The sequence below is a fragment of the Centrocercus urophasianus genome, unplaced genomic scaffold (assembly GCF_019232065.1).
Source record: "Centrocercus urophasianus isolate 14NV4802_14NV808 unplaced genomic scaffold, USGS_Curo_1.0 seq_20, whole genome shotgun sequence".
NCBI classification, from domain to species: Eukaryota; Metazoa; Chordata; class Aves; order Galliformes; family Phasianidae; genus Centrocercus; species Centrocercus urophasianus.
The window spans coordinates 14,249,155-14,263,210 of record NW_024884756.1 but is presented as its reverse complement, the minus strand read 5'-3'; the positions used below and the strand labels follow the sequence as shown (position 1 = coordinate 14,263,210).

Below are 14,056 nucleotides of genomic sequence, written 5' to 3'. Positions count from 1 at the left end.
GCCACAGCATTTCTGTCACTGTGTCTCACATTAGCTGTAACACTTCTCTGCCCACAGGACCACCCTCAGATCAGAAGCTTGTCCAGAAACTCCCAGTATTCTGGAAATGAATTCAGTTTGGGACCAGATCAGCACAATGTCCTAAAAGGACCAGCAGAAACTCAGTACAGACCACAGCTAGGATGACACCGGCTGGGAACACTGTCCCAAATACTTGATAGCACAGAGTGCATGGTCTCTTGGCTGGGGCCATTAACCCCCCCCCCCCATCTGTCAGGTGGGAGCAGTGCCTGCTCTGAAGTCAGCTGGCCCTGTGCCCAGGAGTGCAGGTGCCTGGCAGTAACGAGTTAGGGGCCAACTCACAAAGCCTGTGAGTAGCCATGCATCTGCAGGAGGTGCTGCTCACGCACCAGTGTTGCAACTTCAATCAGAGAGGAAATAAAATACTGCAAACAGTACAGGGGACTGCTTAATTGTTTCCCCCTAATTTCTAATCCTCAGCAAAAGCTAGACAGTGGATGCAGACTCTTGAACACACACACACACACATCAAAAAGCATAATAATTGTTGCTTCTTGCTAAGAAATACTAGCTTTTATCCATGTGCTCACAGCAGCAATCTGTGCAGTGAGCTGTAGGCAGAACAGCAGAACAGCAGCTGGTTGCAGGTAGCCCATGGGTCTGCCCTTGTGTCAGCAAGGTCAGTGTGCTGGTGTGGAGGTGCTCACGGGGAGCTCCAGCACTGGTACACGAGAATACCACTTGCTCAGAGCTGGCTGTCCCATGGCTAGATGATGGCTCTAATTGGGGCTGGTATGATAGTAATATTACCTTGCTAATCATTGGTTTCTTCCTCTAATGCTGTTGTACCCATCAGAAACTATTAACCACATTATGCTCTGCACATGCAGAGACACCTGTATTTTAGAGAGTAAGGCAGATTGCAGTGCTTTTGTCTAGTCTGCAGCATTGAATCCAGCTGCTGGTGTTCTGCAGTGAAATCCAACTATAGTAGTTCTTAAACAAATAATGATCTCCAGGGTTTTCTGTCAATAACTCGTCATCTCTGCTAAATTTTACATTTCAGTCTTTTATGTTCTTGCCACATATAAAGTTTAATCCTTCTGGACTGTGTTCTTAGCATCAGTCTAAGGTGGGACCCATGCAGGATTTGTGATGACAATACAGTGATTCCCTGAAAACACTTGGAGTCATTTTGAACTTTCCAAGTGTTTTCTTTTCCTATCATTTCCCATTTACTAGAGACTGAGTATTACACATAACCAAGGATTTTCTTAGTCTTGTTTTAACTTTCCCACAACTGTATTTGTTCAGTGTCCCTGTGGTGTTTTGCGTTGTAAATACATATTTCTGTTGAGCACCAGAATGCTTTCCTGACTTACTACCCCATATTCTGAGGTCGCACAGGAATGTTTCCATTGCTGAAATCTCAGGATTAGCTCTTGTCAAAACACATATCTGGTTTAAGGTGAAGGTACTAAATATCTCTTATAGGATGTTGTCAAAACAGAATATTAAAAAGGAAAAAACTTCCTTTAGAGCCCTGCCTGTTTACACAGATGCTTTCCTGCAAAAACAACTTTATTTTTTCCCCATCCATGAAATTTCCTGATCTTTGTTCTAAGACCTCTCTAGAGCTCTGAGGGTCACAGGACCATACTACTAAGCTTCCCCACAATAATTCTAGGAATACCTCCAAGATATGAATCATCATCTCCTGCCCTGACTGTCAGATGCTTATGCAACCTGCATTATGCCCCAGCTGGATCACAAATTGACATATCTGGGGCCTTCCTGCTATTTCCCTGCTTGTGCCACCCTGCAGCTAATACTGTAACTAGAGCCAGAAGTGTGGACTCAGTCCTGAAGGAGGTTCACTGCCTTGTAAAGGAGTAGGGGAGCCGGTCCCAAGTTTCATGCAGCATTGCCCTACCACGTATAGGAAAACTGCTCTGTTCACATTTCCTGTAGCCTCTTCCCTGACTATAGTTGAGGAAGTGCAGGCCTCCCTGCGAGCCAGACCTATAAAGCATCATCTCTTGTTATTTCCCAAACTTGCTGTCTAGTCTTGGCAATACTACATGAACTCCTGTGCATTCCTATTCCCCAATCTGAGGCTCATTTTGTAGAAGCATAGAATCATTTGAGTTGGAAGGACCCTTAAAGGCCAGCTAATCCAACATCCCTGCAGCAAACAGGGACACGGTATAGCTCAGTCAGGTGCTCAGAGTCCCCTCCAGCCTAACCCTGAATGTCTACAAGAACAGAACAACCACTATCTCTTTGACTAACCTGTTCCAGTGCCTCACCACCCTTATTGTAAAAACCTCTTCCCTGTATCCAATCTGAATTTATCCTCTTCTCCTTGTCCTATCACAACAGATCTGATTAGCAGAGCACTGCTCTATCTGTGCATGGAGGGCTACAAGACAGCAGGAATATGGGTATCCTCATGCTGCAGGACACCTGCTTGTGCTCTCTAGCCAAATAACAATTTCTTTGCAGACACTTCTGGTTGCCACCAAGAGAGACTGAGTTATAGCAGCTGTCAGGAAACATTAAGGCACGGAAATCTATGCAACAGGGGAAAGCAGTTGTGTTCAAAGCCAGCTTGTGCCTGGAAAGACTGGTGGGGACAGAATGTACGTGATGGATCCCAATGGAACTCGTGAGAGTAAAGTACTTACAGGTCTAAGCCACTGGCTGAAGAGCTCTGCATCTCACTGGATGGAGATATGATACCAGATGCCTTCTGTGCTCAGAAGAAGGCTGAAACGAAAAGTTTCCAAGTCTGAATATGGGGAATAAAGCCATGCTGTGTCAATGAGCTGTGTGAGCTAGTTGGAAGCAGGCCTGGATTTGTGGCTGGAGATGCTCAGCTATGGCCTGTGCTTGGCCACCAGTGCCAGCTGGTGGTGCTCTTAGCAGCATTTTGCTGCAACTAAGAGTTGTATAGAAAATATAGATTCACTTGAACATTGGACTCACATACCAGCAGGTTCCTTCGTATGATAACTGGTTCACACCACTGTCTGAGAATTCACTGTCACAGACCCAAAAAGCAAAAGCAAAAACCTTATGCATTCTCAACACCAACTGTAGCTCTCCTCCAGATATACAAAAACAAAACAAAACAAAAAACAACACCCCCCCCCTCAAAACTAACAAACCACAAAACAAAACAAACAACAACAACAAAACTACAACAGATACTATCTACGGAAATGGTGGGAAATGGCAGCAGCATTCCTAGGCAGGACTTAAACATCAGAGTAATGGCATTCAGCTCTGCAGGCAGCTTTCATGGAGGCTGTTTTTAGCTAGAATAATTTACACACTGGTGGCTGTGCTGATGGGAAGGTCATGCTGGACAGATAAAACACATTTACAAAATAATCAAGATGTATATAGTAACCTGAGAGAATGGACTCCTCAGAAGTCCACCTACGTGTTGGATCAAAAACAGCTTAAAAATGTTGAATGAGACCATACAGTTACCATAAATTGGAAATAGCTGTTTACGAAGTGCTAAGTTAACATGAGCATTCTTGTTTTTTACTTTTAAAACTCTGCTTATGGAAACATGCATTTTCTCCCAGGTATTTGGGTATATATCAGGCCTGTGACAAAATCACAAGCCTTCAGATGTAGGCTGCTAAATGACTGTCAAACACAGAAGTAGTAATTAATTCTGTTTTTTTTTTCTGGGCATATAAAAATCATATTTTTAATTTCTCTCTGTAGATTGCAGAAAAGGAGAAAACATTTTACTTCAAAATTTCAGTTTGCGAAACAAAATCCTCATTATTAGGAGATTCTTCTTCAATACATTTCTTCATTTTTGAGAATTTTGAAATAGAAAAGTATCTTCAAGAAAAACAGGCTTCTGCTTCAGAAGGGCCATTCTGCACTTTCTCCCCAACACCCATTCTTAAGGGCCAGAAAAGCAGCGTAAAAACTCAGCTTTCACCACAGTGTCACAGTGATTTGATAGCAGCTTTTTTTTCCCTAGCATTTTAGTGTTGGAAAACTTGAAATCCCAGTCAGTCATCTGCCTAAAAGGTAACTGTGATTAAACATGAATATGTGAGTAACCTCACAGAGCTTCAGTGAAGCCGCTTGAGTGAGCAAAGCCCATGACATGCTGAGTGTATGCAGGGTGATGGACGTGCCACCTTTCCTGCATCCATGCCTTGTTTTGCTGTCATACAGCTCTTCAGAAGCATGGCACTGCAGCTGCTGGCTGCTTCCAAAGTGCTTTGTGTGTGCCATTTATATTTAGTATGTATCAAAGTTTGCAGCTTTAATCAGAAACATAATTCACCCAGATCTCACTGACTTTGACTGGGCTATGGAGCAAGCGGCAGCACATCACAAGAACTGTGCACTTGGTTTGCTTCCTCTTTAAAAAGATCCTATATGATCTAGGTTAAAATATGTGCCTCCTATTAAGTCTAAGAAATATCCCAGATATATGTACAGACTAGGGGGAAGAACTCCTTGAGAGCAGCCCTGCAGAGAAGGGCTTGGGGGCCCTTTTGGATGAAGCTATGAGTGCCCCATCCCTAGAGGAACTCATGACCAGGTTGGATGGGACTCTGGACAGCCTGAGGTGGTGGGGGCAGCACTGTCCACAGCAGGGAGTTGAAACTGAATGGGCTTTAAATTCCCTTCCAATCCAAACCATTCTATGATCCTATGAACCTATGATGTGTGTCTAGGGTCTGCTTCCTTAGAAATAAAGGAAAAGATAGGGCAGGTGGAGAGGCCTGCATGGAAAGTTTACAGCATATGGTAGTTCTCAGCTGTCGTGTGGAATTTAATAGGTAATTATACCACAGAACAGGATGTTAACGTGTGCTTAAAAACACTGATAAAAAACAATGCTTTTGTTATATTATTCAGTGGTGAAGAGTAATGATACCTTATTTAAATGCACACACAAAATTTTAAAAGGAACTTCTATGAGCAGGAAAAATAATCATCAAAAAAACTTTTCAGAAAAAACTGACCAGGAACAAGAGCTAGCTAAATTGACTAATTACACGTACAGGGAATTCCTTCCATAAAGATGGCAAACGACCTTTCAGTTAATAATGTAATAGTTAATAGTAATAGCTAATAAAAGCAATCTCTGATTATCTATTAGAATTGACCTATTCGACCTTCAGGATTTTGTTGATGCCAATAGATTTTTCAGTCTTGTGTCTTTAATTAATCTCTGCTTCGAATACCAGAAAGGATTATAGGTCTAGATACAGCAATTTTCTTCTAGTTATTGATAAGTCTTCTGAACTTTCTTAGCATTTAATAAAAATAATAATGGGATATGGACTTAATAAAATTGTGAATTAGGTCATAGGGTTTTGTGCTTTTTTTTTTTCTTCCCCTTTTTCCTCTGAGAGAGCCTTTCTTACACATCAGCTTTAAAGAAGAGAAATAGGTCAGACTTTTTAGCTGGGCTTTAATTCCAAATTATTTTTAAATAATGATATTTTTTCAGATCCAAGAAGAAAAAATCCTTTAAATCTTTAGGGAAGTGGGATTAAGCCAAGGTACTTCAAGCGATATCAGCCTTGAAGTAATAGAAGCTCTCTCGATAGCTTGAGATTAGAAGGGACAAAAGAGCAGAGCCTGTTCACAGGTTTGGAAGAATATGAGGCAGGAGAGATAAGCACTTATTCATTACACAAGAGGCAACACTTAATATGATTTTTGGAAATCAGAGAATGGCTTGAGAATCCCTAGTCACTGACGAAATTACTTAGGATGACGTTGTTTCTTCAAAAATATACTTGGAAAGAAAAGAATTAGAAAGACTCAAGTGGATACTAGAACTATATCTATGATTTGTTAACCAAAAAGCCCAGCTATTTCAGTTATGGACAAAGAAGAAAGCACAAAAGCATTTAGCTGCAAAATACAGAGAGATATTTAGCACCTGTCCAGGACTGTGCTCATGTGTGGCAAGAACCTGTAAGGGATACAAGCCTCAAGGTCAAAGCAGCAGCTGTTGTACTAGTTTCAGATTCTCTACTGAAACGGCAGAGGATCAGCTTCATCTACCTCTTGCATGAATTTCAAGAAGCCCCATTAACATCAACAGGTTTGCTAACAAGCACGTTACTATTGATCACAACTGATTTATTACTAGGATAGAAATTACATGCTACAGTGGTTGCCCATGTGCATTACTCTGAAGCAGTGCAGCAGCCTCAGGGCTAGTTCACACATCACTACCTTTAGCTTTTAGTTAGCAAAAGTTTATACTCATGCTGGGCTGGGCCCTAGTGTTTCCTGAAGTAATGTACAAGCTTACTATAACCCCTGGATTAATTTTTCTTCACGATGAGGAAAATGGGAAGCCAAAGTGGCCACTTGCCACTTCTACTCTAGGATCTGCATGATGTTTCTCTAACAAAAGTTTCTCAGAGGATTGAGGAGCTCTCTGGGATATCAAAGAGGCTTTCTTGCTCTTTCAAAGAATCACAGGAGTTGGAAGAGACCCAAAAGGACCTCTGAGCCCAACTTCTGTCTCCACAAGGAACCACCCAAAAGCCAAATCTTATATCTGAGAGCATTATCCAAATGCTCCTTGAATTTTGGCAGTGTGGTGCTGTGACCAATGCTCTGGGCAGCCTGTTCCATGCCCACCATTCTCTGGAGAAGAACCTTTACCTTATATCTAGCCTGACCCTCTCCTGTGAAGTTCAACAACAATTCTGGATCTTTCTGGTACTCCGTCTGCAATTTTGGATGGAGTATTTTTGTTAGAAAATGCCTAGCAAATATCTGAGTGACATATGGTCGAATAGTGAAATCAAAAACCTTGCAAAGGAGAGAAGATATTTGTCTATATCATTGTATAGCCACAAATCAAGGGAGGAACGAACTGAGCTCAAGTTCTAGGTTTGGTCACACGACTTTGAGTTAATAATAGCTTACACTTGCTTTCAAGATGCTGAACCCAGACCCACAGAGGCTGTGAAACACATGGGTAGAATTTCTCTCCTCCACTACCAGACCTGCTGCACCCTGCAAAGGCTTATTTGCAGGAGAAAGCAGATGGTGTTTGCAAAGCTGCATTCCAGTTGGGATAGTGCCAGGGGAGGGCAGCTTTAATTTTTGTCCCCTTTTCACCATGACAACTTGCCCAGCCTGGCTCTCATCACTCAGTTGTTTTTTTTTTTTTGTGGCAGCGTTAGCTAGGGGAGGGTTACAGGGCAGCGATGCTGACTTCTGGTGCTGCAGTTTTTCTTTGAGAGAGCACAGAATTTATTTGCACAGTTAGGAACTAAGCATAGAAGTTCTCATCAACACAGCCGATATACTATTTATTCTGCACTTAAAAAGCAAACAAACAAAAGATGAAGTAATTGAGATGACGACAGCTTGGCAATTTGCTCATTCAAATTAGTTCCATAATTAATGTTACAGCCAAAATCAGATACCCTACGAATTATTCTGGCTGACCCCACAGTGCTCTCATGCAATGAATGGGACCTGTCTGAGACAGTTTCTTAACAGAGGATAGAGTTGGTATCATCACCCTACGTACAGCTAACACCCTAATACAGCATACATTGTGACCAGAATACATTTGGATGTTACTGTGATAGAAATCATTTCCCTGATGCAGATAGGCAGAAACAGAGAAATAAAGAGGTTCAATGATATGTTTTTCTTGCAAATTAGCTGAAAATTATTTGGTGAGTATGCTGGAGTCAGTGCAGCCTGCCTGCATGAGATTGCACGGGAGTTTGACTCCAGCAGCTCCAGTGTTCCACCAATAGACCTACCATTGTGGTCTCGGTAACTAGAGAACTGTGTTGCTGTTCATTTTAAAGTATATCCTTTGTCCCTCCCATCACTTCAAGAACTACTTATTGCATGAAATGAGCTTTCCTAGTACCAATCCTTCCAGCTAAACAAAAAAAAAAAAAAGGAGATGAGAAAAGGAGTATTTCAAAGTTCTTCATAGATGAACAAATGATGTGGAGTGAAATACACCATTCTTCAGTCCCAGAGAGGTGAATTGGTATCCAGCTACGACAGAAGCAGCCCTTAACAATAATACCTGATAGTTCTCATTACACTGCAAATGAAAGTGTTTCACGAGGATCTCTTGAAAGGCTCAAGCAAGATACATTGTTAGTGTCTTTCTATCTGGGAGACCTATAGGATAAGAGGCAGGCAGATTAAACTACAAAATCCTGATAAAGGCACTAGATTTCACATGCACAGATGAACAAAAATGACCTCTGTCTGCCCTGTTAGTTTCTCTTCTCAGAGAAAACAGCTCCTCCATTCTTACTGATACTTGTTTAGACAAGAACAAACAACAAGGAAAAAAAAAAAAAAAAAACGAAAAAAAAACCAGAACGAAGTTTTTGGTTTGCAAGCACCAGGAATTAAAAGAATAGAAACCAGGTTTTAATGGAACAACAAAAATCTACTGAAACATTTGATAAGGCTTCAGATGATTCTAATATAATCATCTAGGCACTGTATGTGAAAAGCAGAGGTCTCTTTTCTTTTAAACTAAACAGGGAAGAGCAGAACTAGTTTCATGACATTTGATTTATTGCCTGAGTAAAAACTAAGCAGGAAGAATAATTAATCCGCTTTGCCAAACAGAACATATAAAATCTTAATAATTCTTTAAATGGCATTTATTGCTGAAGGAAAAGTGTTTTGGTGCTTTTAAATGGAAGGAAAGGCACAGAGATGACATTTCTGCATTTTATACCATACTTAACAGTGTAAAGTCATGGCTTAGATATTACCACCTCTGTGTTTGCTTTGAATTCAAATCTCTGTAAAAGCTCAAGCTTTAGTCTTTGGGGAATATTGGTATAGTTTAAACAACATTATGCAGTGGATAGAGGCTGTGTGGTAGCAGGCTCAGAGATGATAAACGGCAGTCTTCACAGAGAAGAGGTTCACAAGATCTTCAGGCAACAATGCCATGAGGTAATAGTAAATGTGCTGTACCTTTGTCCAAAAAGATCCTGAGAGATTTAGCATCTGTCCTTCTGGATAACAGCATTTAAAGCAAATTAATTTTTATTTTATTATTTAAATTGCTTTGCTCTTTTTTTTAGCCAATCTAGCACTGAAACAGGCTGCCTAGAGAGGTTGTGGAATCTCCTTCCCTGAAGATGTTCAAGACCAAACTGGACACCTACCTGTGCAACCTAGTCTATGGAGCCTGCTTTGGCAGGGGTGTTGAATTAGATGATCTCTAGATGTCCTTCCCAGCCCCTGCAATTTTGTGATTCTGTGATTTTGACAAATGGCAGAAGTGTTGCTCTGAGAAGTGGTCATTCCTGAACAGTGCTTCAGGGCGCTCTTATCCTCAGCATTGAACAAGTGCTCAAGACTGAAGTGTTCAGACAATTTCTTGGCCTAGGATAGGATTCACATCCTGTTTCCATCCATGAAAGCATGTGGTAAAAGAAACAGTCCTCATACTCAAGGCTGAGATCATCACAAAAGGTAAGCCCTATAGTCCTCCTGTCTCCTTCAATGCCTTTTCTTCCTGTTACAATTAAGGGCATGGCTTATGAAGATGTTATAATTATAAGTTTATTTGAATAATAACAACTTTGCAGCTGCAGGAACCAAGTCAAACTGCAACGATTCTTCTGCTGGGATCAAAGACATTGGCATCTGTGGGTCAAGGTGGGCTTAATGATGCCAAATATAAAGGGATGACATTAGTCCTCCAGCCTGAGGAGAAACAAAAACAAAAAAACACTCTTCACATTACAACAGCATTAGTATTGTCAGAATAGAAAGAACTTCAGTTGTGGTAGTAGAGACAGCTAATAGGATAAATGAGTGGAAACCCCTTTTGTTTGGGAGAAGGGACAGCCCCAAACTGGGACTGGCACAGATGTCAAGCGGACTTGCAGGAGTGGAAATGTCTCTTTTCTCTTAAATTCTCTCACTGGAGAAGTCCAGGGGGACATTGCTTCAGCATGCAGTAGAGCGCAGCCAAGGGGAACATGACACCAAATAGCCTGGTTGCTAGCAGGCAACAATCAGCAACAGAAGTGAGGGAATACTAGCAAAACCTCAAACAGCATTGCCGATTGGTAAGAGAAAGGGACATTGAGATTGCTCCTGGCACTTTTTAAGCAATGAGTATAGACCCTTATTTCCAAGTTCTACCTATGATTACATCTTACTTTTTTTAAGACCAAAACTGGGAAAATGTTTTCAGTTCTGCCTAACTCATGCAAAATCAAAACATGTACCTAAAGAGCAGTAGTAATCTCTTACATGAACGGCTGTAGTATTATCCCAAAAGACACGTAATTTGTTCAACAGTTCCACCAATTAGCACACATCAGCTACAGGACACAGCTCCTCTCCTGATGTAATTCGTGATGAAGTTGACTAAAGGATAACTCAAATGTAATTTTACCTGCATTACCTTGGTAGTAAGTGTATCTTTCTTAGTACCACCAACATGGAGTTGTTTCTTATACCAACGACTGCTTCTGCAGAAAGCCTTATGTGCATGAAATCCCCAGTAGTACTACTGCTACAGACAGCCTGTGGATCTACACTTGTAGATCTCAAACAACACAACGTCCATGGGTGCGGGTTTTTTTGTTTGTTTTGTTTTGTTTTTTGTTTTTAAATCTAGGTCATTTTTCCTAAGAACGATAGGAAAAAATCAAATATTCTTGATTTTAAAACAAACAAGCCACCAGACTCTAACTTTGAAACATCTCTATAAGGCCTTGGAGACTGCATCCAATAACAAATCTAGAAGCAGAAGAGTGGAAATGAAAGCAGTGGTACGTTTTTTTTGTTGATGTCATCATCGTTTTTAACACTATTCTTTATAGCTTTTATTTTCACTACTTACTACTTCTGGACTTGATTGTAGGTGCAGGGCTGAAGCACGTGAGGACAATAGTAGTTCAAGTCACTTTCAAGAATCAAATGTGTGTCCTTCAGCTCCTTATACACATTATCCTCTGCCTTGCAGCTCTGTCCGTGTGAAGAATAGAATGTAACAAGGACAACTCCATCCCTGTAAGTCACAATCTTCTTACAATAGATTCATCTTTTTCTTGGTGCAGAGGTATCCAATTTCAAGGCTCAGGTCCTTTATCACTCTCATATAATCCGCAAGACTTAGACAAACGTGATGAAAAATTCTGTAATACCCAGTAATCAATATTTCCAGAAATATGCAAGTAGACTGAAGTGCACACTGAACAGAGGTGGAGGTGCACCATGGTCAGGTCAGACAGTGCTGGGTTTTGGGGTGAGCACCTCCCCCCCTCTGACAGTTCTACCTCTGAGGGGATGCGAGTTGTCAAGCTCCTGACTCACTTTGCATCACACACTGCCAGTGCAGATAAATGACTTCCTGCTACAGAGAGAAATACACAGCTAGAGATTACACTTTCAAGCTTTCACAGCTTCCTTTTCTTCCACCTCATTTTGTCGCTCCCCACTTCAGTGTTGTATACAATGCCTTTGATTGCAAAGCAAATGATAGTTGCGGGAAATTTTGTGTACTGGGACATGTAGTACTTAGGAACTGCAATCATAGAGATAAATGAGTATACCTACTATATATTTATTTATTATCCTGATGGGAAAAAAGAACAGCTTTTTAGTTTTAGAGGCAAACTAGAAAATATCATTTCCTTTCCTGTTTGAGAAGAAGGAAAATATCTCCTCACTACTTGCTTTGTACCAAGTTTTGTAATTCCTCTACATCACACCAGCAACATTCAGAACATTCTACCCTGCAAGCAGGGTAGACTGAAATCCCCATTGAAATCCACTTCATCAGAATAACTACGTTTTAAGCAAAAGCTCTGACTGATATTTAGAAATCTGCAGCTTTTAGAGAATGAGACACATCCAAGCTTGCACACTTCTTCTCTGTTATTTGCTATACAGTTCCCATTGACTAATTCAGGCCTGAGTGGATTTGTATGCCACAGAATCATTTGCCAATAAATTAATTAACTGATCAACAAATGGACCTATCCGGGGAGACAGTTCTGCCTGAACATTAATTAAGATTGTTAAGTTAAAACATCAGTACTTGTGTTACAAGGTGAATGCGCACACTAGATGATGCCTTCTTCTGAAAGGTTGCTTTGCCTTTTTGTGTCCCCCTAATTCTCAGGCTCTCCTACTCAGTGCGATGTCTAACTGTCATGAAACCACAGCTGGGCCACCTACTAGGGAAACAGTGGAGAACACTTGCATTTCTTGCTCATGAAACTTACTGCTAGTGACCCCTTCATTTTTCTTTGCTGGCTACTTAAACTCTTCTATTCTTCTTTATCAGGCACTTGCTGGGAGATGAAAACATCAGCTATTCTTGGAACAGTTACTAACCCCTTTGATATACTACATGGGTATAAAGACACTTGTAGGAGTGAAGTTGCAAAAGTCACATTTCCAGAAACCATTAAAAAATATGAAATAAACTGTTGAAAACTGGAATTACACGTCTCAATTAAATAAAGATATGGAAAAGTATCACTTTTGATACTTATGAATTTGGACACAGGTAGGACAAGGCACTTCCAACCACTTTGTGCTTAAGTACCAACTGTTCTTAACACTAAAGCACCTACTGTACTTCACAAAATAAAGGCATCAGGAGAGAGGCATCAAGATAAGCCATAGAAAATTAGTTATAACATAATTAAAAATATAGATCAAGTTCAGTATAAAATAACTGGGCAAGAAGCTTCCAACTGCTCGAGACTGAAGGTGGGAAGTCAGCAAGGTGTTAACCATAAGGCTTTCTGTAAACATTTATCATCATTTTTTCTACCTATTATTAGGGCTTGTCAGCCAGTTCAGACTGTCATTATCATTGTCATCCACATCACATTCCAGTGAGGGCAATTAACCACTGCCTGCCCTAGGTTCCTAGCTTCTCAGTGATCTTAAATAAAAGAGCCACGAGCTAAGTGAGCTTTAAACCCTTTTCAGATATAAGAGTTGGCCTTATCAATTTTGACACAGAATATTTTCTATCTTGCACTCCCACAAATTACCAGCTAAAAGTCACAGGTTAAACTTCAGATCTCTCATTATAAGCAGGCAGGTCTCAATACACAAAGGACTGTCCTTCCCTTCCTAGGAGGCAGCATCTTGTTCAGCTCTTTATGCTTCTGTGGTCACTACCAGAACCCACAGACCAATGCCACCTCCATCCCACCAGCCACAACCACCTGCTGATGGTGACAACAGGAACATTCCCAGCACCAGTACTGAGCTGCTGGGACTCACCAAGCTATGCTAACATATCCTGCTTGCACCCAAGGAAATTGGGTCTTCGTGTCTGGTGCTGCTCAAACTGAACATCCTGCAGAGTGCCATACCATTCACGTGCAGGATTAGAGCTTATCCACTAACTTATTCTAGGCAAAAGCAGGCAGCAGATTGGGCTGTTCTTGTTTACTTCAAATTTTCTTCTTTAATTATAACCCTACCATCACCAGCATTCAGTTAATCTGAGCCAGGCAGTAATTATGTAACACTAAAAAAAAAGCCCAACAACACAACTTTAAAATCTGGTCAATCACCACCCCCCTCATGAGTACTACTTTTATTCCAACATGGCAGCTACCAGGAAAAAGCAAACATGCTCCAAGGTAGCAACTTCATGATGCCATCTCTATCTAGCTGGTTCTCTTACTGTGTGACTAATACATCTAAGTGGAAGTTCCTAATTTTGTTTCCACTTCAACAGTTTGTCTCAACACATTAGGAGAAAGGAAGCAAAAAAGCATAAAATTATAAGCATATGTATTAATTTCACTGTAAACCACAAGGACAAAAGGGTAAGTGGCACTTGATGGATACGTACTTCCCTAAATTTCTCTGAATGTATTAAAAAATGCCTTATGAAATAGAAATATTCCTAGAAAGCTAAAGGAGATCTTTAGGTATATAATTTGTTCCTTAAAAACTTGCATTTATTTGTCCTTAATATGTTTGTTATTATATGGAAGATTTTTGTCACTTTGATTGTCTT

General features: G+C 40.7%; 1 protein-coding gene across 5 annotated transcripts in view; it reads right to left on the bottom strand.

The window, feature by feature from the left end:
* The window catches only part of CWC22 (CWC22 spliceosome associated protein homolog), a 190,123-nt gene that overhangs the window by 114,163 nt on the left and 61,904 nt on the right, over nucleotides 1-14,056 (bottom strand). For 4 of the 5 annotated variants that reach the window (XM_042821974.1, XM_042821975.1, XM_042821978.1 and 1 more), the window contains exon 2: nucleotides 2,709-2,790. The exons of the other annotated variant lie outside the window; for it this stretch is intronic. The gene's annotated coding sequence lies outside the window, so the exon portion shown is untranslated. The remainder of the gene's footprint in view (nucleotides 1-2,708; nucleotides 2,791-14,056) is intronic. 5 annotated transcript variants of the gene reach the window in all.